Source organism: Rousettus aegyptiacus, unplaced genomic scaffold (assembly GCF_014176215.1).
Source record: "Rousettus aegyptiacus isolate mRouAeg1 unplaced genomic scaffold, mRouAeg1.p scaffold_m13_p_15, whole genome shotgun sequence".
Lineage (NCBI taxonomy): Eukaryota > Metazoa > Chordata > Mammalia > Chiroptera > Pteropodidae > Rousettus > Rousettus aegyptiacus.
The window spans coordinates 39,788,867-39,811,508 of NW_023416290.1; the positions used below are offsets into that span (position 1 = coordinate 39,788,867).

Consider the following 22,642-nt stretch of genomic DNA (forward strand, 5'->3'; position numbering starts at 1 on the left):
TGTAGGTTTCCCCAACCGCCATTCTTTTCTATTATCTGTTTATCTATTTGTCTGAAAACAATGCAATAAATATACATGTATGGGGAAAAAACAAATATTAGAGAATAGATATAAAATGAAATGCAAAATTCCCTCCTCCTTTCTTTTCCATCCCTAAATCAGTTTTCCGGGGTTAAATGTTTATGTCTTTCTGCTATTTATGTTTCAACTTTGAATATTATCTGTTGATTTCCAGATACAAAGGAAAGAATTTAGTCCACTCGGCTTACTTCCTAATAGTTTTTCCTTCCTACCATTTTAATAATCATATCATTTCTTTGATATCTATTAATTACTTACTGACTTTAAATATTATACTGAAATTGCTATTGCCTGTTCTATAACTGTCAAGTCTCTCTCTTCACTTTTCATGTTAGTAAAATGATACTAACATCACTATTCAAATTTCCACCTCTCCTGCCCATTTTTTAAGCTTCAACTTCTGTACTATTACAGTGTCAAGATTTATAATATTTATATTTTGTTCTGCAAAGGTTTAAAAGCAAGAGACCTGGATTAAAATTATATTTCCATTACATGTAAATAGCATAATACATTTCCACTAGGCCTTGGTAGTGAGTATGTGACTTACTTTTTCATTTTCTTAATGATGTCTTTTGATGAACAGAAGTTTCTAATTTTAATAGAGTCCAAAATATTTTTTCTTTTATGATTGTGATTTTTTACATATAAAGAAGTCTTTGCCTACTGCATAATTGCAAAGACATCCTTTATTTTTTCTTCCAGGGATTTTATAGTTTGACTTTTGTTTTTAAATTTTCAATTTATCTCAATTTAATTTTTTATATGTTGTGATGTACAGATCAAGATATATAGATATCCATCCAGTTCTAGCAACATTTGTTAAAAATATTTTTCCATTGGATTTATGACATCCAGTCAATTGGCTGAATGTATAGGGAGGTCTATTCCCAGATTCTCTATTTTTTTCAATCCTTCTATTTGTCTTTTCTTATGCCAATAACATACTGTCTTAATTATTGTAGCTTTCTAATAAGTCTTAAAATCAGGGAGTCTAAATCCTTCAACTTGTTTCCTTTTTCAAGATTATTTTGGTTATTCTAGGTCTTTTGTGTATTTCCATATAGCATTTTATGTTAAACTGTCAACTTCCACCAAAATTAAAAAAAAAAATTCTGAGTTGGAAGTATATTGATTCTACAGGTCACTCTGAGGTGAAATGACATCTTTACAATATTGTCTTGCAACACTGTGCATAGTGTATTTCTCTATTCACTTAGATCTTTCTTACTTTTTTTCTGCAGTTGTGCGGTTTTCAAAGTAGAGATATTTTATATACCTTTTTAAAAATTTATTCTTAGGTAGTCAATGTTTTTGACACTCTTATAAAGGATATTTATTTTAAATGTTATTTTCTATCAGTTTGTTCTCTGTATGAGTTTGCATTATTTTCCAATTGTTTGTTGAAACAATATAGAAATACTAACTTTATATCCTACAACCTTGCCGAATTCACTTATTTGAGCTAATAGATTCTTGGAGAATCATGTAGAATCATGTTGTCTGTGAATAAAGTCAGTTTCATATCTGCTTTTCTAATCTTTATTCCCCATTACCCATTGCTTTATATGTTATAGCCATCATTTCTTGCAGACTTTTAAACATATTTATCAGTTATTTTAAAGTCTTTCTCTGCCAACTTTAACACCTAGGTCCTTTGCTGATCTCTTTCTATTGACTATAAGTCACATTTTCCCATATCTAGTAATTTTTTTATTGTTATGCTGTGAGTAATACATTTTGGAGTCTCTGGATTGTCCTCTGAAAAGTGTTAAGTTTTGTTCTGGCAGACAGTTACATTACAGACAGATAACTTTCAATTTGGGGAAGCTTGTTTTTTACTTTGTTAAGGTAGGTCTATGTTTCAGTTTTGGTGATGTAGTCTTTATTCCTAATTTCATGAAAAGCCCAAGATGTTTACCAAGCTCTCCTAACTTAGCTGGGTTTTAATTCCAAAGTATGTCTTATCTGTGGTGGGCAGCAGCTAAAATCTCTGCTCAGCTCTTGGAACCTTCCGCCGCTCTTATCTTCTGCTAGGCTCCTTAGAGTCTCACTGGCACAGTCACCAACCGAAGCAGTCAACCAATGATTCGAAGGGAGTTTATATACAGATTTTGAGGCTTCTTATTCAGTAGCTCCTTCTTTTGAGATTCCCCCTAGATTTTTGGCTGTTCAGGCAGTCCTAGACTTAGTTCTCTAAATTCTTAGGCCAATAATATTGCGGCTTTCTTCTAGAGTTCTACCCTCCCATGCTGCACATGCCGAAAAGTGGGAAGGGCTATTTTCATAGGGTTAAATAGATGCTAAAAAAGTTCCTTATTCCTCAGATATATTATTCCCACACTCTAGCATCATTCCTGGACTACCTCTATTGGCATATTCTCATCAGTCTTTGCATGTACACAGATTTATTCTACAGTTAATAATTTTTTAGTTGACATAGACAACACATCTTTTCCTTTCTATTCTTTTTATGAATATGATGAAATATTTAAAAGTTCACAGACTAGAAATCCATGACATGGGACAAGTTCTTGTTACCAAGTCTTTCTAGAATTTAAAAATAACACTAATGATGCAATTCTCATAATGGCAAAAGCATTTAGAAAGATGAATAAGGGAATTAGTCAGCCCTTTAGTCAGATGATAGGCCTTCCTAAATAAGGCTATTTAGACACTTCCTCCTGCATGTGGAACTTCTAATTAACTTTTGAACTCATAATTCCCTAGGGTTTTGTCACTATATTCATCTCCAAGTTCTTCTCCCAATGATGAATGGATGCCATTTAAAACATATTTCTAAATAAAATTCCATTGTCTTTTTTTTTCACCAAAAAAAGGTAACATTAACTATAGAATGAGGAAAATGCAAAGAATAAAAAATATATAATTGAGTTACATTTCAGGTACAAATTCTTATTATTCAAGTTGGCATACATTTACAATATTAAATAATGTCTTGAGCATTCAATTTTAGCATTCTCTTTTTTAAAAATGCCAGGCTCATGTTTAAATATCAACATCCTTAGAATCACTGATCCATCTTCTAATACATACTAGAAATTCTTTTAGATTTTGAGGTCAATAGATACTTCTTGATTAATTTTTAAAAATAAATATGTCTGAACAACCCAACAAAAATCTTGCTATCCTACTGAATTTAGAGTCACTTTTTTTGACTTTACGTTAAAACTACTATCTAAGTACCCAAATAACCAAGCAACTCAGCTAGTATTTGTAAGTTACACCTACAAATGATTTTGATCAAGGGTTCAGTTAACATACAATGGAGAAAAGAAAGCCTCTTCAATAAATGGTGCTGGGAAAATTGGAAAGCCACACGCAAAAGAATGAAACTAGACTGGTATTTGTCACCATATACCAGAATTAACTCAAAATGGATCAAAGACCTAAAAATAAGACCTAAAACAATAAAATCATAGAGAAAACATAGATACTAAACTTAAGGACCTTGATCTTAGAGAGGATTTTGTGAATTAGACTTCAAAAGCAAGGGAAGTGAAAGTAAAAATAAATGAATGGAATTATATCAAACTAAGAAGCTTCTGCACAGTAAAAGAAACCATCAACAAAACAGAGAGGCAACCACCAATTGAATAGGAGAAGCTATTTGCAAATGACACCTTTGATAAAGGGCTAATATCCAAAATATATAAAGAACTCATATGATTCAACAATAATAAAAAACAATCCGATTAAAAAATGGGCAAAGGACCTGAACAGACACTTCTTCTAAGAAAACGTAAAAACAGCCAACAGATATATGAAAAGATTTCCACTTCACTAAATATTAGAGAACTGCAAATCAAAACCACAGTGAGATACCTTACACCTGCTAAACTGGTTATTATCAACAAGACAAGGAATAACAAGTGTTGGAGAGGCTGTGGGGGAAAAGGAACTGCTGATGGGAATGTAAATTGGTATAGCCACTACGGAAAACAGTTCCTCAAAAGTTTCCTCAAAAAATTAAGAATAGAATTCTCATATAACCTAGCAATCTCCCTTCTGGGTATCTTCCCCCAAAATTTGAAAACATTTATCTATAAAGATATATGCCTCCCTATGTTCACTGCAGCATTATTCATAGTGGCCAAGACATGGAAACAACCAAAGTGCCCTTTGATAGATGATTAGATAAAGAAACTGGTAGATATATTCAATGGAATATTACTCAGCTATTAAAAAGATGAAATACTGCCATTTGCAACAATATGGATGGATCTTGACAATATCACGCTAAGCAAAATAAGTAATACAGAAAAAGCTGAGAACCATATGATTTCACTTATATGTGGGATATGAAACAAAGCAATAAATGAACAAGAGAAACAAACAGAAACTCATAGACACATACAATTCTTCTTTGTTTATTTTCAGCAATGAATTGTTAAAAATTTGTGTTATCTGGCTTTCGCTGTAGTAATAAACCATCCCAATATCTCTGTGGGTTATAACCTGTTACTTGCTCAAGTTCATGAGGTGACTCTGCTGTGTTTAGCTGAACTTTGTTGAGTTAGACCTTGGATCCTCAGGTTTTTTTTTTTTTTTATTCTATAGCCCAGGCTGAAGGAGTAAGCCAGTATATTGGACGTGCTGTTTTCATTTCGGAGGAAAAAATCAAGAGAATGGTACCAAAATATGTAAAATATGCAAGCACACTTAAAACTTCTACTGATTTATTCTGTTAACCAAAGAAAGTAATACGACTTAGGCCAAAATCAATGGACAGGAAAGTGGGCTGTGCTCACAGAGAAGCATGGCAAACGCATGGAAGGAAATAATCCAATTTACCACAGCCTGCCCTCTTCTTCACAATCGTTCACTTTCTTTCTGTAATCATCCCATCCTAAAGATTTTCCAAGGTCTCATTCCATCAAAACATCTAGCTTAGTATCTAGGATATTGAGTATACATCATACCAAAATGTAGCTCTTCTTAAGACAAAGTCCCATGAACTAAAAAACTAGTTATTTACACTTCATATACACATTTAAAATCATGGAACCCACAATAATGCACTCATTTAGAGAGGGGATAAAGGGAATTGACTAGTAATCACGGCCTAAAACAATTCTGAAATCCCACTGAGCAATAGTTGTAAGGTCTACTAACCTGGGTATAGGGAGCTTTACTTAATCAATATTCAGCTCTGTTTTCTGAAGGTAGCTTCATAGTCTATTGATCTTCAGAACCCTGGACCTCACTTTTAGGGAGGTTTTACCTTTTTCAATATACTCTTTGAGAGAAATTGCCTGCTTTGGCTGCTGAACATCTTCCTCAGCCTGCCCACAAAATGTTGAAAGCTTGCTGGTAGTTTTATTGTTTAAACAATCACAGCCTCTTTGAAATAAGGCTGGTGGCAATTTTGGCATTACAACTCTTTCACAACATTATTGGTTTCTTTGATATCTTTCTTTCCTGTCAATGCACCTTGCCAATAATTAGAAGACATTTCTCTAGACTTCATTCTAGATAATTTGTATTGTTCAGGCTTTCATTGTGCCAAATCTGTGGTCTCTTTACTGTGAGCCATTTTGTACAAGTGAAATGATTTACTGGGGAACACTTGAAGGGAATCAGAGGTCTTAACAAATGGTGTGGTGACAACAGTCTTGATTTGATTTTCGCTCCAAGCTGGAGTTGTCTTCTTCCTGTTCCTCCCTTCTCTCCTTCCCCCTCCTTCTGCTCTTTCTTCTTATTAACTGCATGTACTTTTACTCAACAAGATGAAAATATTAATTCTTTATATTATGAAGGAAGACAAATATATTTTATAGACTCTTTATAAGATTTTTTGTAAAAATATTTTATAGGTACTTTCTGATATTTTTTGAATCCACTAAAAATAATTAAAATTATTCCACTTAAGAAAATATACACACACTGTAAAACCACTAACCATGCCTTTGACATGATCTCTGCACTGACAAGGTTTTGTCTTAATTTGAAAATAGTTGACTGGCTGGAGAAGAGAAAGAGTTATACCTTTCAACCATGTCTCTGGATTTCTGGATTCTCATTTTCCCTTCTACTGCTATTTTAAAAAAGCCCAAGTACCTTCTGAAGTAATCTCTTTCTTATGATACCTACTAAGAAATTTTGGGCTACCAACGTTCTGTCTTGATAATTCTTTGTCAAAGTCACAAGTTTATAGGTATATATTCTGCCTTTCAAGTTATCTCGGTTGACAGCTTTACCAAAATTTTCACCAATGCAGTGGTGAAAATTGTATAGGTTCTCATTTTTCCAGCTTCCATTAACATCAAGTCTCCGATAATAGGCACGTGACAAATACCGTATATTTTCAGTTATTGCTGTAGTTGTTATAGCGGTGCATTGCTTCTAGGTATCAATTTCTTTATTGTGGTAACAAACAATCCTCAAATCCCTGCAACTTACAGCAACGGTCATTTGTCAGTCATGCTACTGGGCTCTGCTGGGCTCTTTTGGGCTCAGCTTGCATTATGTGTTTTCTCTCTTTGAATCAAATCTAAGGAGTAGCCACGATTTGAAACATGCTTTTCTGACTGTGGACAGCAGAAAGAATAGGAGGAATATCAAACCATACAAGTGCATTTAAAACTTCTGCCCTGATGTGCTGGATGACATATCTGCTCACATTCTATTGGTTAAAGCAAACCATATGGCAACAAAAGTTAACCAAAGTTAATGGGTGAGAGAAACAAATGCTGACCATAGGACAGGATGGAAAAGAATACCTATGAACAAAAAATAAAATATACCACAACAAAAATTTACTGAAAAGCAACTGTATTCCTTCCAGTTGCTAAAGATACTATAAAGAAAACCACATCTCTGATGTCAGAAAACTTAATCCGGCAGAATTCAGCTAAGTAAAGAGGTAAGAAATGTAATGGGAATGTATGGGAGCCTATGCCACCTAACTCAGAATCAAGGCGCCTTACGGAAGGCTTCCTGGAGAAGGTACCAGCTGATTGCTACCTGGATGGTGAGCAGGAGTTAGACATGTGGAAGGAGTTGAGGAGTAGTGGACAAGGAAGAGAGTTTTCAGCTGCTCAGCCTAAAGGCAAGAGAGAGCTTGAGGAAGCAAAATATTACAGGATAGTTGCAGTGCGGAGACAAATCCTATCAAATTCACAAAACAATGTTTGAAAAATTTTATATTCGGAAGATAAATATTGACTTTAAGACTGTGGAGTCACAAGTCCCATAAACAATCTCATGATAGGATACTGCTGTACAATGAAAACTGAAAAATAAGGAGAAAAAAGAAAAACAAATCCTGTGCCTTTCAGAGTTGGAACACTCCAGAGAGCGCGGGCATTTACACTTACACACAGTCCTGGAGAAAGGCAGAGTCATTTGACTAAACTGCCCTGTGGCCTGGCAGTTATGTCCCTCCAGCATGCTTTGTGGGAGAAATCCTCAGTGTTTCAAACTGAATTGAATGCTGTTAATATGCTAATTATTTTACTATCAAGGCAACTGTTTGCAAGAAAAAAAAAATGCCTTGAGGTTCATAGTTTAGATGTCTGATCAGAAAATACAGTTGCTCTGTCAATGAACTACATTAGCCAGATTTTAGGAAAAAAGAAATTGAATGCAATTGTAGTCTATCACTTTTCAAGGGTGTGGCTTTGAGTCTGGTCTACCAGGTGTGAAGGAATCTGAAGAACATCCTGATTTTGTCTCTTAGCACAGTGCACTGCCCTGTGGAAGAGCCTAGCATACTTGTAACATGGGTAGGCCCCACTGTCCTTTAGAAATGGACAGCTGGGGAATGTTAACATGCTGATGACAAGCATAGAAAAAATAATAACACTTCTGGCTCAGTGTGTACTTACTGTGCATGTATTTTAACAGGAGGAATCTTTTAAGTGTCAGCCATAAACTGCTTTCAGAACATAATCTCGTAAAATACGTCTTTGCAAAGTATGCCAGGATGCAGAATTTTTAAATATTCGCCTTTAAGACACTCTTCTCACTTCCCTTAAGTACCTCTGTAAGGTGCTTATTTCCATAAGGCCAGTCATAAGAAGAGAAGTTATAGTCAGTAAAAACAAAAATCTAGAATCAGGAGAAATCAAATGTTACTACAATATTAATGCATTACATGTGATCTTTTTTTTCACCAAAAACATTGGACATGTGGTGATACATTTGCACCATTGCTTGTCACATTGTTGCTGAATCTGCATCTCTGATCTTGTCATAGGCAAAATACTGAAAAGATAAAGTACACATTTGGTGTCTTCCATTCATCCAGGATTTCATTGCTCTTGCTACAAAATTACCTCTTTTTCTCTAACCCAGTACCAATAGCTATAATTTACTGGTTGCTTAACAGGGCTCTGGATACTGTGCTAGTCAATGTATGTACCTTATATGATAATAGTAGATATACATGTTCCTCTCATTTTATAGATGAAAGTGCTGAGGCAACTCAAACATTAGTCTTCTCAAGCTCAAAAGCTAGCAAAGTGCTAGGAGTCAAGATTCAAACTAGATCTCTGACAGTAAGAAAACTCATAGTTCTGACCTCTCCACAGCACTTGCTGTCTGCACGTGGATTTGTTTCTTACACACTCTAAGGCATGGCTAAGAGGAAGCAAACTGTTTAATACTAAGATGTGAAAGACTATAATCCCTCTGCCCCCCCCCCCTTTAATACCTCAACTTTTATCTTCTTTTTCACTTTGGAAAATAAGTTGCTCATTCAAATGACTCTTTAATTGAATTGATTTTGTGCAAGGTAACCAAAGGAAATAAAACATTTTAGACAAATTGAGGAAGTATTTGGAAATAGGAAAGGGGAGTGGGAGTCATTCAGTTACCATTCAAGTCATTCCATGTAGTCGGTAGTGCAATCTCTCCTGGCTAATGCTTTCTTTTGGAGCAGGTCTAATATCACAGATCCTAACATCAAGTCAGCCTTGCTCATCTCCTCTCTCAAGAATGTTCAGCATAATGTAAAGCTTTCAAAAGAAAAGATTGAAGAAAACCAGTGAGGTGTAGTGCTAGCTGACATTTGAATGCAGATTTTTATTTCCCTGTTTAAACACACGGAATGTTGGTAAGGAGGTTAGTAAACTGAGCCAATTTACATGAATTTAAAGTCTTTGGTACCAATGCCAGCCTTCCTCTTGTCCTCATTTATAATTTATTTACCAGGTAAATAATTTGTTTATCAGACTTATCCTTTGGTATTTCACTACATTTTATGTGAACTCATTTCCCATAAACTTCCCCACCTCCATTTACTTACAGTTAATTTATCTTTCTTTTGTGTTCCCAAAGCACTATTATCTCTCTATATATTACAGCTCTTACACATAACACTATATTTTTTTTATGTTATACTTTTTTCACCTTAACAATTTCTTAGGGTCTACAATGACTTAAAGATTTTTAATGAGAGCATCCATCAGTGTCTAGCACTAATTGCTGATAAATAAATAAATAGTTTCTATATCTTTATTTCATATATGCAAAATTTCAGCCACAGGGTCAATGTAACCTATCATGTGAGCCTGCAAAAGTTAAATCTTTATCTACGTGAAACTATTCTTCTTATCATTCCTCTTCCTTTTTTTATTTGCTCACTTACTCATGCTTTCCCTTGCACTCGTGCTCTTTTGCCTTCGTCATTTGGTGTTTTGCTCTCTTTGTCTCTCTCTAACTCTGCCTGTTTATCATCACCATTTGTCTTTGCTTAGCTTGATTCTGCAACAGGCTCCTTATGGTGGTAGGGAAGATGGCCACAGGTACTAGGTTCAAATTTTCCAAGCTTAGCAACTATAGCAGAAAGAGAACTTGTTTCTTCTAGCAGTAAAAATTTCATCATCCTTCCTTGGCTTATCTTATCTTACTTTTTGCTGGTAATATTCTAATATGAACATAAGTACAGAGGATATACCTCAAATATCTGAAACCTGATCTGTTACCTTCTTTAGTGTATTGGCTAGGTTTTCATTGTGATAATGCTGTGTAATAAACAACCCCAAAACCTCAGCTCCGGTCTCAGAAGATTCTCCCTGGTGGTTCCAAAAGTGCTGCCAGCAGTTCTCAAGGCCACATACTTCTTCGTTAACATGCTATATTTGTCCCTTTCCTTAACCTTTGATTTATAGTCTAGTTGTACTAAATTAGAACTAGTCATAATTAGCTAATGCTAATTAGTTTAGACCTAAGCCATACATGCCAGTCATAGAATTATTTTCCTAAAGAACATGAGCTGCTTACAGGGGTGACGGGTGGTTACCTAAACACAATTGGGGTACTAGAACCCAAAGAAGGTGTCAAAGCCTGCCAGAATCAGCAAATATCCAACACGAAATACTATGCTTACATTTTAGATTTCTTATTTCAGTCAAAGCTTGTGGTTTAGTCTACTTTGGTCTTAAGAAGAAGGATCAGATCTATGATCTAACTCTCATGATCTAAACTCTCTATTAGTAGATACCACTTCAGAAACCGAACTGAGAAAGTCTGCAGAATAAAGAAGGACAGGTGAAGAAGGAATACTTAGTAAGGGGTGATGTTTCCCTTCCACCATTTGATCTAGGGATAAAAAGCAGCTACTTGAGTTTAAAATTTTTCTTTCACTGGAAAGAATATAAGACATTCCAAATTAGAAACATCTGATGGTACACCATTGTTTCAGTTCTAATGGGGGGGAAAAAGGCAAATGTTGGTCATGATAGTGGGGAAAGAGTTACCTAAAAAATTTTTTCTTCATTAAAAAAAATCCAAATCCACATGTAAGAAATTAAGGAGAAATATTAACTAATACACAAAATCTAAAATAAATTTAGTACATCTGAAATATCTGATGTGTGATAAATACTTGGGATGGTTTAAAAAACAGTTTTAGCAATACTGAGGACAAGATTATTACTACTTTCTGGTTATATCTATGGAGTGTCTTGGATTAAATGTTTATTAAATGGACTGCTATGATTTCTCAATAAAGGATTTTTTATTTAGAATTCACTGTGCTTATAAAGCTCCTACCTCAATCTTTTCTAAAAAAAAAATTTGTTTGCAAGGTGGTTTTGAACTACTCTGAAGAGTGTCCATAATTCGATTTGATGATATTCCTCTGGGAATGACCCAAAATTGTGCTTGTTTATATTGTAGAGACGAAATGACATAATATAAGAGATGCGACTGAAATAGTCCTGAGTAGAAGGAAAGCGCTTGATAAACTGCAGGACCAGTTATCTTTGTTATTGCTGCTGTTATTTTGTCTCATTTCATTTGAATCATTTTTCTACATGAGCAAATTCTGTGTGTACGTTGGTGCTCTCAGGATTTGGTGGCAGGTAAAGTCCACCAACACTTTTGTCTGATCTCAAAGGGTGCATGAAGGAGGCAGCCGGTTTCTAACATCCTTGCTGTGACAGCCCTCAGAGCCGCTCACATGCAGTTGGGGCTGTTGGTAGCTTCTGGAGAAAGAACGCTGGAACATCTTCAGTGTGACCACTTTTTTTTTTCAGGGAATAGTATCCATGTGTCTCAAAGTGAAAATTAAATCCAAACTTCCTACATCATCAAACATTTGCTGTTCTTCTTTGAAAACTTGGTGAATCTGGTGCTCATGAAAACACGGGTTAGTGTGAAGTGCTAAGTGACACATGTTTTCTTCCTTCACTTCGGCTCTTCCTATTCATGGTCCCAATAAGTCCTCAACAGAAGAAAAGCAAGCAATTAAACAAAAAAGATAGTAAAAATGATGCTAAGAAGATACAGAGTCGTCCCACAGTTAATGACTGAAGAAATGCTAGTTTAATGCAATACGGCTTGTACTGATAATTAAATTCTGGTCATTAAATGATAATTTTACAGGCTAGAAATCATTACATTTTTACACTATGATGTATTTGAGCAAAATTTTTGTAATATGTTTTAACTACATCACTTATGAAGAGTAAGACTATGCCACAATACCATTCTCTGAGTTCTTTTATTTTAAAATACCTATTTTTTTTTAAGATTACGCTCAAACTATAAAGTGAAAAACTAGAAAAAGTAGTAATAGATATTTTAATACTTATTTATACTTACAGAAATCAAATCAAAATGAGATTTTATTTTATTTTATTTTTTTATGTTTCAGATTAAGCAAGGATGGAATAGCAGAGGATGTAGAGATAAACAGTCAAATATTTTGAAGGGAGAGCCACCAGGATTTATAGATGGTTGGATATGGCATGTGAAAAAAAAAGAGGTGTCAAGGACAACGCTGATGTTTTTAGTTCGAACACCTGGAAAAATGAATTTACTATGGACTAAAGTGAGGACAACATGAATGGAGCAGGTAGAGGTAAGAGTGCAGAGGAGTCTGCTTGGGGAAGGTAAGTTGGAGTCCACTCTCTTAAGTAGTTTAATTATTTCCCCACAAATTTACTTTGATTGTCTCTTGTTTTCCAGAGTATAATACTCCACAACTCAAGGTAACCCAAAGAAGAGATTTTGCTCTTAATTTTTCGGTTTTTCAGAAGTTTCAATAGCTCATTTTTTCCCCCTGAGATTCTCTACTTTGAAAAATAAAAAAAAAGTAAGTATAAACATAATTTGCATTAACTGCAAATTATTGTTATTATTATGTATTGAGCACTGTGCCAACGGCTTTACAAATGTTACTTGTTCCTCACAAACATTAGGAGATAGTATTATTATCTCCTCTTACTTTCCAGATGAGAAAAATTCAGGATTTAAAAGGGCGTGGGGACACATTGCTAGTACACAGCACAGAGAGTAAGATCAATTTGCTTCTAAAGGCCATAATTAAAGGCATTAAATATTATGTATTAATTTCTTTTTTAAATGATAATTTTAATTTTCATGCAGATATTCAGTAACATTTCTAATTTTTCTTTATTTTTTACCTTTCGTGAATATATTTTTATTCTATTTATACTAAATAGAAGCAAATATTCAAATTAACCAATCATAAACAATATTTAACATAATTTATTATGACTGGTTCTAATTTAAGAATCGACATGACATCAGGACAATTATACTGAATTGTTATCAGAATGGATAATCATAAAAATAAATGCTTAAAATATTCTTGTGTTAGCTGAAAAATATGTCAATGATATATAATGGATAACTTCATTTTTAAAAAATCAGGTAAATTAAAATTCTTTTAAAATCTGAAAGTTTAGGTCATTCCAAAAGGTGGGTTTACTCTATTAGACTTTTTGTCAGTTTTGCTTAGATTCATATATTTTCATCGTGTGAAAATTTTAAAGTGTAATTTTCAAGGCAGTAAGCCTAGTGAATAGGTACTGGGTCTAAATATTAAAATATTAATGTGGGCACATTAGTTCAGCAGGAAACTTCTTAGCGATGAAGAGCAATTGCCTGAACAAAAGTTTACTCAATTGCCAATAAGCCTGGAAGAAAATGCCATCAGTGGATTTTCCATAGAAAAGTCAGTTTCTTCTGGGGGGTCCTGAACACAAAACAAGATCAGTAAAGGAATATTGTGGTTCCAGGACCAAATCTGGATTAATCATTATTAGCTGGTCCTTGGACAAGAGTAGTTTCCTGCTTGAGATGTCATACTCCTGAATTAAGTTTTGACTTTTGCCAGCACAGCCAGAGACCATTGTCATCTCTACATCATCCAGTCCTATGGAAGATCCCGTGATGTCCCACTTCTCTAGCATCTTCTTCAGATATAATTTTATTAAAAGGAGCATCACTATGGTGCTGAAGGGAAAACAAAGTAGCAAAAGGGCAGATTGGTTCTTATCGAGAAGTAGCCTCACTGCTTTGCGCTCGTGATAATGGGATAAACTGATTCTTTAAATAGAATCTTATGTAATGGCTATGTGAAGAGAGAGAGAGGTGATAGAGTAATTGCGGGGATCATTTCATAAAATATATAAATATCTAACCAATGAACTGTATACTTGAAACTAATAATAAAATAAAATGCTAAATAGAATCTTATTATAGAATGTTTTCATGTTTTTAAAATACGAGCTATGGAAGAAATTTTTATCTTATTTCCCCAGTGTCTCTGATAGGTAGTATCTAATCAACAGAAATATGAAAAGTTGCTCCATAGAAAGGCTAAAGAGGAGCTATGAAAATTAACAACATTCAAGGTGGCCAGGTGAATGAGTGGAGGCCGACAGGCTTGACTCGTGTTTTCATCTTTGACTCATTCGCTGTCTCTGTGCCTGCCTATGTGGCAGAATTGGTATGACCAGGCAGACATCCCAGTTCTTGGAGTGTTTCCATCCTTGTTATCACCTCTTTCATGAATAATGCCTTTAATCAAAACTGACTATTGCATTCTGCATTTGGTAGCTTGCTTCCTGCCCTTCCCATTCGGACTGGATAAGCCCAGCCAGCGAACCTTCAAGGCAAGCCAAGAAAGGATGCCTCTCCCTCTCATACACTCTTAACTTGTCATTTTGGGGGAAAATTATCCTGTTACACATTTAGAAAGATTATTTGTTGAAAAGTGAAAAAATGATTACATTTTCACTCATTCCTAAGCATCTATAATCAGTGAATCAGAGAAGTCTCAAAATTACATCATTCACTCTCTGGCTCCAATTAGCATTAATAAAGAAACCTCCTTTACTTTGTAGGTTCATGTGCCTGACTCAAGCAAGATCTAATATGATTATTCACATTTCATGATTTTTCTCAGATGGGCTGAATCAATTTTAAAATCAGACTCTCTCCTCCTCCCCAAGTCAGTTACATTTGAAATCAACCCCTCTTCCTTCTTTTCTCTCCTCCATAGACCAGCTTCCTTTCGCCCTTGATTTCTTTTTGCTTTAGCTGCTCTTCTGTCAGCTAACGCTTGGCATTCTGATGCCTTTCTTTGCTACCAGCTGTTTTCACACTTTATTTTTCCTTTTTTTTTTTTTTTTTTTTTTGAAAACTGAATGCCTTTGCAGAAGCACTCTTCCTTTAATGGTGAGTTTACTCCCCAAACTTAATATGTGTTGAGATTCTGGAAATAGTATGCTTTAAAAAAAAAAAAAAAAGGCCTATTTAAAATAAGATTTAAGGTGAAATCATGAGAAAATGAAGAATCAGATCATCTCTCTTTAAAAAAATACTTTAGGAATTCTTAATATTAATCTAAATTAGTATTAATTAGCAGGTTAATAAGGTCCTCTTTGTAAATAAATTAATGTTCTTTTGTTTTGGTAGCTCAGTGAATGTCAATGGTGTAACTTCACTTTACTCATCAAAAAAAAAAAAAAAGCATGCTCATTTAATGTACAGAATGCTGATTTCCTTTCGGATGTCTTAGGCTCTGGTTTATTTCCACATTTCATTTTTATAATTTTCTACATAGATGAATGACTATTTTTTTATTTTTAATTTAAAAACAGGTCATGAGAGAAAAGTTATGCCAATGCAACTAATCTTCAGATAGCTAGTGCCAGGAAAGCAATATTCATAATATTGTCCTCACTGGCTTTCTTTTTGAAACTGTGGTTCCAGGGAAAATGATTTACTGCCAGGCTGGACTGAAACTTGATCTTTGTAGAAAAGATTTATTGGCATCGACTTTGCATAAAGCCATAATCATCCCCGAAAAGACATTTGTCACTATAAAACCTTATTTTCAGGTGCCTGACACTTTCCATAAAACTATGCTGTAAGTGGAAAAGTCGTTTGGATTTTCAGATGCTTTATTCTAGCATTTCTTGATCATTTAAAGTCTATTATTTTTTGAACTTTCTGGACACACTAAGGGCAGTTTTTCTGGGACCTATCCTTAGGTTTCCATGAGGCAAGGAATGTGTGCATTTTAAATAAGTGCCTGAGGAGATTCTGCTGTAAGTCAAAGACTGAAAAACACACTTTAGAAAAGGGGCACGAAGTCCTACGTATAAATTGTGGCTCCATCCTTTTATATGTGTCACCTTGAGTGTGTGACCTGTCTCATTTGTTTACTATGTATATTCCTTACAAATGCTTTAATTGGGCAAGTACACTTTCTGTTCATAAACTGTGAAGTTTAAAGAAAATAAAGTAAGTAAACCTTACAAGAAGTACATATAAGAAGCAAACAATGCATCTTAGTTCTATTTTTTTCTTTGCGTTTCATGACAACAATCACAAACACACATGAAAAAATTACATGTGTCTGTACACGTGCACACTCAGAAGTCAGTCTGGGGTGGAGCAGCACTAGAAATAGCAAATTGATCTCTTGATCAGAGTAAAATTCACATGTAGAAAGCATCAGTTATGATCAGGCCGCAGCCCTGCATTTGCCCTGTCAAGGTTAGGGGACGTAAATAAGAGCCAAGGTTTATAGCAAGATAGACAATTAAAGAGGTTCTAACTTCGGACACCAGTCTCGATGCAGACTAAGAAGCTGAAAACATTCCTCAAGTACCAATGACAAGCCCTCAGATTTGAACAAAGAGTTTAAAGTGCATAATGCACTTAAGGTAGCCTGAAAAGGCCAACTACTCACTTTACCATATTCATTAACTTGCCATGACACTGTGCATAAATTCATTAGTCCATCATTTACTCTTATCTGTGCCACAAATCGGAGGAGATCAAAAGTCAACCTAAAAGCACCTGTGCATTTCAATTGATTCCAAATGTAGGGTTATTATAGCATTTGCTTTTTAATAAATAGTGAGCATCTTTTATAATGTGGATATGTGAGCTCCAACCAAGGTCACATTTAAAATGTTTAATTTCTGAATTTTAAGTGATTATTGCATTCTGCTTCCTCCTTGAAACTCAGAGGGAAAGCTCCTTTTAGTTAGTTTTGGAGAAAATACTGTATATCATGAAATTAGCCAAAAGAAAGAAAATACCAAGCAGTAGTACATGTAGCTGTTATTTCCAGAATTATCCATTTTGGTGTTAGTCTAAGACACACTAGTTAAATTGTTTATTTTAATATGAGATATAGTCAAAGAGGGTTTTGTCTTAGTCACTGTTTTATAAATACCCAAAGAATATTTTTGAGGTGTTACAAGTGAAAATAAAAATCTGGTGAATTTGTGTCCTTAATATCCAAATTTTGTTTAACCTAATAGATTTATTACTGAGCAACATACAAATACATTTATTAATTAACAATAGAAATTTTACATTGACATGAATAATATCTAAGTCCTCAACAAATAGATTTATTTAAATGTTTTAATTCTGGGCTAACATTTATGTTGATTATTTAAAATGGATTATTACTAGAAAAAACATTCATATACTAGAGATGAAAAGCACATGGAAAATTATAAATGCTTGTTAACTATGAAATATAAAACAAGAATTTGTTCCTTCAAACAATTGTCAAAAAAAGATCAATATTTCTTGATTGACTACCTTAGATACACTAGATATATACCTACAAAGAAACTCTTACGGTGACCCCCGAGGCTGCCACAGTGCTTAGCTCCAGGGGAATGTTTATATCGTGCACAGTGAGGACAGTGCCCACTGCAATCAAGGAGGGCACACCCAGCCTGTGGGTTGGATGCAGCAGCCTTCCATGCCCCAAGTCCTCAAGTAGCTGCAATACTTCTCAGTAAGGGGAAGGAGCAGGTGGGGTTGGAGACAGACTGCGATACATGAAGCAATAGTAACAGGAAAGCATGTATAACAAGATTATGAGAATGAAGGGAGAAAAAAATTAAGATGGCACATGCCGAAGACAGGGGAATATAGTTTGTTTCTTTTCCCTCTCATTAGGTGATAATGAGCAGATTCTAAAACAACTTGGGTGCTGGGCATATAGTGGAGGACACGTTTCCGTGTAAAATTACTGATTTGATAGGCTACATTTTATTTCTATATTTTAATCACATTGCTCATTCATAATTACATCGTGAAAACATCTATCTCAAATTTAAAATTTCCCAAGAGAGCTAGGTGGGTGTGGGGTGGTTTTTGTTTGGGGAAGGAACTGTGTGTGCAGTGCTGTGGATAAGGAATGGGTTTACAGTGTCCAATTCCATGAACGACATTCCTTGGAAACTTAGGAAAGAATGCTCTCATATGTGAAATTGATCATGCAACTGAAGAGCACGGACATTTGAGTGCTTTAGGTGTTTTTCTCATTCTTCAGGCCTCAGCTCAGGAATTGCTTCCTCCAGGAAGCCTGTCCTGCTCTCTGAAATTAGGTTCCTTGCCTTTCCTGTGGTTTCACAGTACCCTGTACTCACCTCTTTCAGTGCATTCATTACTCTTAATTGCAGTTGCCTCTTTACTGTTCTGTCTCATATAACAAAACAGTGATTATTCATTAAACATTTTTCTAAATAAAAACTGCCCTTAAACTTTAATTATCTCCTTTAATAATAACGACCACCTAGGAAGGTAGGTATTATTATTACTCCTATTTTAAAAATGAGGAAACAAAGGCAGTTAAAAAACTGTTCAATGTCAAAGAACTACTATATCACAGTTAAAATTCAAATCCAGACAGTCCGACTACAAAGCAAGGAAAGTGTCTCTTATATCTGATGCTGGCATCATTCTGAACACTTAGCATCGAATATTCATCGAATGAATAATTGAATGATTTCAGAGAAGAGGGAAACAGATGAATACTGAAGCTATAAAAAACTTGCTAGGGAGAGGGTGGGATTTTAGCTGGGCCTTGAAGAACGGGTAAGACTTGGATAAATGTGTAGGAAAGCGAAGAGTAATTAGGCCTAGAGAACTTCAACCAAACAATGAGAATAATTATGTGGTGTGTTTGAGGGACAATGAGAACTATCTTAATTACAAAGGAGGAAGCAAGTTAGTGGGCATGGGGACTGAATAGGCAGTTTGAAGTCAAATTGTAGACAGCCTCAGAATCCAGACAAAGTAACTGGGTAGGAAGCAGAAGGCCACTAAAAGACTGTGCGCATTAAAGTGATATAAAAGAGTAGTTCTTAAGTAAAACATTGTGCAAAAAAGTAACCATCTAGGCACATTTTAGAGAATGCTGATTTTAGTTTACTACTAATAAACTAATTTAAGAAGGATAGCTCTCATTTTATTTTTACTCAGTCAACTAATGGTTGAGTGCCTGCTCTTTGTTCTGTTACTCTATAATGGATGCAACAATTTGCAAAGATGATTTAAAATAATTTTTTTAGATGTCTTAATGTTCAATTTGAAGTTTATTTTTTTTTTCCAAAATACCAGGCTCTAATCTCACTTAAATATAACATATCTTAATGACTTCAGTTGTCTCTAATGTGTCCTTTGTAAAATTTACTAATCTAGCTGGCATTCAAAATAGTCACCTTATTTAAGATTAGATTAGTCAAAAATTAGTTGTTTAGCTTATCAATTTCTTAATAGGTTGTAGCTTCTTCTTGCTATTGCCTGAGAACTATAAGATTCTGCCCATAGTTCTTTCTTATCTGATACATGTCTCTATAACCTGGAGAATGTAAAACTCATCAAATTTATAGATCACACAAACCTGAAAAGAAAAGTCTATCTGATGTGATAATCTAGAAAGGTTGGAGCAAGGGTCAAATCTAACAAGATGAAGCAACTGGGGATAGACCATGTCCACCAGCACAAAACTAAAAAGATGACGCTTAGCAGCAGCACGTGTATTAAATATCCCAGATGTCCATCCTATCAAGTTTACAATCATGGTGACTAAACTGAAATTTAACAGAGAATACTATCATTTCCAATTTGTGCTACCCTACAAGAGTACAATCCCATTCTACATTGATAAAGGGTTGTAAGTAAACACATATATCGATTCTTTTTTTAAATCCGCCCTACCCTCAACTTGGAAAGCTCTATTAATTGAAAATAAAAGAGCCCAATTGATTTCTCACCTTTTCGAATTATCAAATCCACTACTTTTATTGGTCAAAAATAATCCTGTCACAATGATAGTGCTGGCATACAGAGGCCAAAAAACTTTATCATATATGGCACTGTTAGATTCCTTCTTCAAGTGATTCTATGAACTCTGGTAGGCAGCACTATACACAGATAAAATCTAACAAGGCACCAATTCATCAACATCATGTACAATATTTCACGCAATGCTTTTCAGACTTACATATCATACCTTTCTCTCCGGACAGACCTAAGAAAAATAAGAAAAAAGAACTACTAAATTTGATTTCTAAAAATGAACAGTTGCCAAAATAAAAGAATTTGTTTTCAACTTACATTCTATTGTTTACTTTCTGAATTTTCTTAAATTGTTAGCCTCAATTTTTCTTCTAAGTTGTCATATGCTTGCTAGGGCCCAATTTTAGTCCTGATTTACTAGAAGAGTCTTCAAAAGATATTCTTAATTTTATCAAAATCAAATTACCTCAAAAACTCATTTCAAACTTTCCACTTTTTTCAAAACATGCCTACAGCACCTGGTCTTCCTAGGTGGTCTCCCATCCAAGTACTAACCAGGTCTGACCCTGCTTAGCTTCTGAGATCAGATGAGATTGGGCACATTCAGGATGGCATGGCCATAGACTAGCAAACTTTCCAGTATTAAACAACCACACACACTCATACACAAACACACTCACTCACACATATACAGAGGTGCTTTTGTGTTTTCTGGATCTCTAGACATTAATAAAACTCACACAAATGCTGCTAGCTTAACAAAACACATATTGAGAAACAAAATACACATTAAGAAACATAGCCAGAAAACTACTGAGTTTAACCATCGTTTCTTTCTTTAATTTACCTGTTTATTTATGCAAGAAATGTTTATTCGAGTCTAATGGAGTAGTGAGGAGCCCACGCTCTAGAGTTACACTTCCTGGGTATGGGTCCGAGTATTCCTGTTATAGGTTGTGGGATCTTGGGCTTGTCATAGTTTCTTCATCACTAAATTGGGGGTAATAATGGTACTTGTTTTATAGGAGTGTTGTAAGGAGTGAATTAAAAGACATAAAATGCTGAGAGTGACACCCAGGACATGTAAATTCTATATTTGTGTCTTTGTTATATTTCTAGTCTCTATGCTTGATCAATATATGTTTTCTCCTAAGAACAGACACCAATTTTTTTGACAAATATATTCACCCTTAAAATTCTCCTTAAATAAGTTTTAGCTCTCAAATTATGGAGATTACACCTTTCTGTAAGCAATTCCTTGTTCCTGCAAAGAACCTTGGTGAAATGGAAGGTGAATATCATTAAAATATTGATTTATTGAGAGAATTCTCTCCAAACGACATTCTGAAGTCTAGTGGCATGACACAGATAAGATTTATCTTTCTGAGTAAAAATAGAAAAAAAAAAGGCAGAATAAAAAAATTACAGGGAAATGTATGGACTAGCTTTCTTATTCTGGTTTAATTCTACTGACTTTGATAGTTTTGCCCCAAAAAGGGGTCGGAAAGGAAAGTGCGTGGTGCATAGATCAGTAGGTGCTTCCCATCTCTGACAAAATCTGCTTGTGAAATCTAAAAGAAGATAAGAATGAAATTATCCTACCTTCTTTGGTGTTCTTGTTCTCTCTTGTTGCTTTTTTCTAGTCTTTTTCTCTCCGTGTCCTCCCCTCCCCGTTTTCAACACTTATTTCATTAAGATTTTATTAAGGTGACCATGGTAACAATCTATTCTTTCATTTTTCTTTTACTGAGGCTCTTTCTTCTATAATTCCTATTTCACTACTATTACTCTTTCACATAAATTTAACCTGTCTGGTAAGCGCCCACCATCAATTTCATGCTAGCAGCATTTTATGAAATGCAGAAATTAGAAGGGGAGGTTTCTAGTTCCCAAAGTGCTAACTAACTGAGTGGATTGGTGTGGGGTGAGGGAAGTCAGGGGAGCGTGTCTGAGTCTGGGTAATGTAAATTCTCGAAAACTATAATTCATTGGTAGCTGACTTCTCCCTGTGTCTCAGAGAATCTAAAAATCCCATTCTAAATACACAATTTGATTCTACACGTAGTGATCGCTATCCTACAACTTTAGAGATGATATTTTGAAATCATTTAGATGGGCATTCTGGTGGTTCTAGGGAGAAGGATGTGCTCACAAGCTTAACATCTAAGTGGCTGAAGATCTGTGTGGCGCCACTGTCTACACTTCTCTAGGTCTTCTGCTACTTCCTGAAGTTAGAGCTCAGTTCAGCTCTTTTTTATTAACCTCAGCAGGTTATTGACAAATCGAACCCTCTTATATGGTTGGAGTCATGGTCGCTGGATCTAATGAGGGTTTCTCTAGTGGATCATTCCAACATGGCAATAAGAGAAGCAAGCATTCCTCTGGGCAAAATTACTTTTATCGCACTCCTAAAATCGCCGATTTTTATGAAAAGAGGAAAATTAGGAGTAACTTGGATAATTTATAGCTCTCAGGCACTGATCAACATGATGTGTCAACTGTGATTTAAAGCATCATGGTGGCATTTTATTTCCTGGTTTTAGGGAAGATAGCTACTTTCAGTTATTTTTATAAGTTATTTGAAGTCTGGTCAAGTTTGCTGCCCCTACCGTACCAAAGCTTTTGAAAGGTTAAGAAATAAATTTTTAGGGGTTAGTCATTCTCCAATGTTAAACTAAATATCACTAGAGGAATGAGGAAAAACCATCAGTAAGGAAGG

General features: G+C 34.9%; 2 long non-coding RNA genes and 1 pseudogene across 3 annotated transcripts in view; 1 reads left to right on the forward strand and 2 right to left on the reverse strand.

Moving 5' to 3' along the window:
* LOC107517841 overlaps positions 1-12,638 on the forward strand; it is a 60,013-nt gene extending 47,375 nt beyond the window's left edge. Inside the window, exons 2-3 of the long non-coding RNA XR_001598668.2 lie at positions 12,206-12,412; positions 12,520-12,638. This is a non-coding gene — a long non-coding RNA (uncharacterized LOC107517841). The remainder of the gene's footprint in view (positions 1-12,205; positions 12,413-12,519) is intronic.
* The window catches only part of LOC118612005, a 101,534-nt gene that overhangs the window by 5,921 nt on the left and 72,971 nt on the right, over positions 1-22,642 (reverse strand). The gene's annotated exons all lie outside the window — the stretch shown is intronic.
* Positions 20,430-20,548, reverse strand: LOC118612093 (annotated as a pseudogene).